We start from the raw sequence: 5,175 nt of genomic DNA, 5'->3' as shown, positions 1-5,175 counted from the left end.
CCTCCAAAGTCAGCCGTGAATCCAGGAGGACTCCCAAGTTGCGCGCCCTCTCTGAGGGGGCCAAGGTTTCGCCCCCTATAGTCAGCGATGGCATCAGCTGACTATGCCGAGACGCCGGCAACCACAGCCACTCGGTCTTGGAAGGGTTGAGCCTGAGTCTGTTCCTCCCCATCCAGACCCGTACGGCCTCCAGGCAACGGGCCACTTGTCACTGGTCTGCCTCTTGTGAGCTGTAAGGCTCTGCTGCTCCTTTCTCAGATGCAGTAGCTTCTAAGTCTCTGCTCACTGTACCAACTGTTTTGGTCTCACCTTCTCCGCACACAACTAGCTACTGTAGCTCTCCAATACACTCTTCTTTCTCTCTTCCACCAATACCCACAACCTGGGTCTTCAGCATTTCTGTTTTATCTTTCTGCAGGTGTGCTCCCTTGCTCTCTTAAAATCCCAGGGAACAATCCATAAAGAAGGAAAACACATCAGCAGCTTTGAGTCTTTCCTTCCGCACATACTAAGAACACTGATCCTTCTGGGTTCAGGGTTGAATGCAGGAGCTCTATTGTACTTCTTTTGGCTATCAGTCTGGCTATATTTCCTGGTGTTGTTTGCATTGTCCTTAAGGGACAAATACGTAGGATTGGCAGGCTGTCAAAATGGCATAGTCTCTTTAGACCTTGTTCTTATGAAGAACATAGGACAGGTTGTTCTAGGGAAAGCCCTTAGGAACATGTTGTGCCTCTGTGGGCAACGTCATTTTGGCTGCAAACTCTTTGAAGAAGAAAGCAAGCAAAGCAGTTCCATGAAAATCCAGGCTTTGGCTATTTGCAGTTCTCATTCCTTTCTAGTTAAACTGCTGCATGAACAATCTCATGGGGATGCCATATTTGATATACATGTAGTCTTTTCATCAAATAGCTGAGGTTCCTGTAAAACGGGTGTCAAATTCAATTTCATTGAGGGCCGCATCAGCATTGTGGTTGCCCTCGGGGGGGGCGGGGGTGTGTGGCCAGGGTGGGTGCAGCCTACTGGGGGGGCGTGGCTGGAGTGGGTGTGCCCTACTGGGTGGGCATGGCCAGCTCTACATCGTTCACGTCAAGGGTGCCTGTGGGGGCCTGGGCAGGAGTGAGACAGATCTGAGGGTCTGTGGCAGAAGGGGGTGGAACCGAGGCAAGCGCCAAGGCATGGTCCATTTCTTCATTCCTCACAAAGGGTGACACCTCCACAGCAAGCACCCAGGGGGCAGGACCGACACAGCAGGGGCTGGTTCCTTGCTTTTTCCAGACAGCCTTGTGGAGCTAAGACTGAATGTGTTTCAGCATAGATGGCCACCACAAAATTGTACATTGGCTCCCGGCCGGCCTGGGCCAGGGCCAAGGCAGCGGGGGCCGTTCCCTCACTGTTTCCAGGATAGCTTCGCGAGCCACATGAAACCACTTCGCGGGCCGGGCCTTGTGTTTGACAGGTCTGCTGTAAAAGAACCAAAATTGTCATTCAAACAATAACATTGAGAAACTGGCCTGTTTCTTCGTACACGTGTATGAAGAGTTCAGAAAAAACAGTTTTTCAAGGGCTACAGTGCAATTCTCCAGCTTTTATTGTGCAGTTGCCTGGCCTGATTTATAGAGCTGTTTGCAATCTGCAAAAATCATCACTGTTGGCTTATAACACATTGTGTTGCTTTCACTGTTTCCCTTTACATGCACACACAGCTGGATCAAAGAAAAAAACAACAGACAAACTCTGCAATCCCTTTTGATGGGCTGTAGCCAGGAGCTATCCATCTGGAAGCATGCTTGAAGATTCGGATTCAGCTTTGCTGAATCATCCAGTATGACTGATAGGGACATCAGAGGAATTTCCCCTTTTCTTCCCCGTTTTCCAAATTCCATCCAGCTTTCAGTGTACTTTTGCCAACATAGGAAACAGCTGCTTTCCCAGCCAGCATTCAAGGCACAAACAAACAAATGTTTTATTACAGTCCAAGGCCAAACCATGCATTCAAGGCAAGAGATGACTCCCATAGCTGAGTCCAGCTTCAAGAACTTCAAAGTCACAATACAGAATCTCTACTGTCCAGATGTGTTAGACTATAACTTCAAATTACTATGGGAAAAGTAGAGCTGGCTGGGGATTAAGAACATTTATTCATTAACTCAATGACTTGCTTTGACATGAAGAGCTCCTTTCATTTTATTTCTACAAAAACTCAGTGAGATAGACTGAGCTGAAAGAGGATGATTGACCCAAAGATAATTAGGGGTTTTCCATGGCTAAGAGCAGATTTGACCCCGGGGTCTCTGCAAACTTATTCCAACACATTAACTCCTATTCCACACTGTCTCACATGACTTCCTGGCGTATCACCTTACCAGAGGGCACACCTGGATGGAAAAAGGTTGTGTTTTAGGGATTTAGCCATATCCTCAATAAATGGAATCCTAGCAATAAGAATATCTAAAGAAGCCTCTAAGAATTCTTTTCTAAAATAAACACCCCTGCTTTTGCAGTGAAAGCGTATGGAAATTAGATGCACAGATGAAAGCTACATTGGAAATAAATTAGCTAAATAATGAGAGGGTGACACTTATGATTTTGGTAGTCCTTTTGTCACATGTGGCGAAAGTTTATCATTCTAAGCTAGAAGAAGCTTGACAGTTTTTATTTTCTTTTTTCAAAGTGTGTAAACAGCTTTCTTTTTTAAAACTACTTTTCAGGGTTTTGTTTTTTTTAAAAAATGTATTAGTTTGGAAGGTCAAATTATATAGAGTTGTCATCTCAATGTGTTTGATTAGTTCAAAGGACAGCCCTTCCCAGCCTCAATTTCTGTATCAGAGAAACAAAGCCAAGGTACCCATAATTTCAGAACTGCATCCTTACATCCAGTGTAAGTTATTACATCTAATGTAACCTTCATTTGTCAGCTTTTAAAGTACTGAACTACTTGCAAAGAGGTCAACTGGTATAGCAATCAAGAAACAAGCAGGAACACCTCTACTAACACTGACAGGGCAAACCACTAGTAGTGATGATGTTGCCTAGCTGGGTAATGAAACCTCTGCAAGAAAACAACCAAACTTTGAGAGCACCAAGGACCCAAAGGTTATCTGACATTTTTGAATAAAACTGTGTCATTTTTTTTATTGTTTCTAATTTCTGTTGTGAGAAGGTAAAGTTATTTGTTCCAGAAGGGAGCCTGGGAAACCTCCCTAAAATAAAAAAACTGAAATCAGACCTCAATCATTTCCACTCTGAGCAATTGGCTTTTATTAAATTGCACCATAACTGGGATCCTGGCAATTTTTCAGAGTGATTGACTTCTTTTGTGGAAATGTTTCTCACACTGCTGAAGAAATCTCATTTTTACTTTGTTAAAAATCCCAAACACAGTTGGGGAATCAGATGGAAACTCTACCTGTTAACATGTGTTCCTCTAAATTGAAACGCCCCTGAAGTTATTCTTTCTCCAGTACGAATAATATGATATAGCAGTGATGGCGAACCTTTTAGAGACCGAGTGCCCAAAAACTGGTCCCGCCCCACTCCACCTCCCTGTTCCGCCCCTGCTCTGCCCCCCCATCCCCCACCCTGCCCATCCACAGGACCACTCACCAGCTCCAGGGCCCGCCGCAGATCGCCCAGGCAGCCCAGCAGCGCTATGGCGGCCACACCCTCTGCCCGCGCCCTGCAGCATCAACTGTATGATGGGGTGTGAGGGCAGAGTCTTGTCTATGCTGCCTGGGTGCCATGTCCTTGGCTGCGCTGCTCCATGTGGGCCACGCTCGAGGGCGACTCTCCTTCAGGGGGCTGCTGGTGAGGGGGTCGCGGGGGGAGGCAAGGCTGGGGGAACGGCATATGTGCCCACACAGAGGGCTCCGAGTGCCGCCTCTGGCACCCGTGCCATAGGTTCGCCACCACTGTGATATAGCATTCCACATGAACAAATGCTTTGATATGTTTTTAGGCCTTGCTATTTTTTCAATGCTTCTGATCTAGATGATTTTTTTTTCTTTTTTAGTGTGTTTGTATGGGTGGATGGATATCTTTTTCTATAGTTACAGTTAGCAACTTTGTCCCTTGCTGCTACAAGGAAGCACATTCCAGTCTTTGCTTTCCTTCTGGAACAAGTAATTTCCCCCCAAAGAAGTTAGAAGCAATCAGAATTCACAAAGTTTTATTCAAAAAAAAAAAGTTAAATAATCACTTACATACTTTCAAAGTAGTTCAGCCCTTTAAAAAAAAACAACTTGGCAAATGAGCGTTATGTTGGATGTTTAAATGAATTCAGTCTTCTATAAGCTATGTTCATTTGCAACTCTACAACATTAATAGAATATGAATACTTACACATCACTTTTGTTGTGAATCAGACCTATTGCTTATGCAGAAAACCTGCTAATTTTCTTTAGCCACCTCATTGTTATTTATTTCATTTTGTAAAGCAAAAAAAGCATCAATATACTGGTATTGGCCAAGTTGTTCCATTTGAGATGAATCCAAGGAAAGGTAAAATGGTGCAAGCGACAATTCCAGGAACGTGGAATGGATTTTGCTTTTATCCAGTTACCTTGTTCTTTGACTTTTAAGATGGCAACTGAGAATGTGCAGATGTTAGGGTTAGGCACCAAAACATTTTTCTGCTCTTACTTATCTGACCTTGGTATACTCAGTTTCTACCATCAGGAACTTGTATCAGAAAAATGGTAGCTAGTAAATAGTGAAAAACATGCTAGTTCTTGAGAGAGACATTTCATACTTAAAAGCTTATGACAGTCCAAGGTGACCTTCCCCAAGGAGCCTATCTAATACGTCTGATGATTCTAGACCAGGGGTCTGCATAGCTGGCTGAGGAATTCTGGGAGCTGAAGTCCACAAGTCTTACAGTTGTCAAGGTTGCAGACCCCTGGTCTAGACCGCTCTACTGTCTTTACATCAGGTATCAGTGGCCTGTTTGGAAGTCCCTGCTCCAGGGTCTATCCTTGCTTTCTTCTGGAGAGAACCAATTGTATTTACAGAAACTCAGGGAGTGAGTCCACTTCTTGGTAAATATGTAGCCCAAGCTGTTTGCTATAAGCAAACTAATTCAGCTGTATAGGTATAGTCCTTTTATTCAGAAGAGTACTTCTGTGTATTTCTGATCACAATCATCAGATACTGTAATTTTTCTAAGCCTCAAAATGC

The sequence above is a fragment of the Protobothrops mucrosquamatus genome, unplaced genomic scaffold (assembly GCF_001527695.2).
Source record: "Protobothrops mucrosquamatus isolate PMUCROS unplaced genomic scaffold, P.Mucros_1.0 scaffold_206, whole genome shotgun sequence".
NCBI lineage: Eukaryota > Metazoa > Chordata > Lepidosauria > Squamata > Viperidae > Protobothrops > Protobothrops mucrosquamatus.
Note: the sequence above shows the minus strand (reverse complement) of the source record.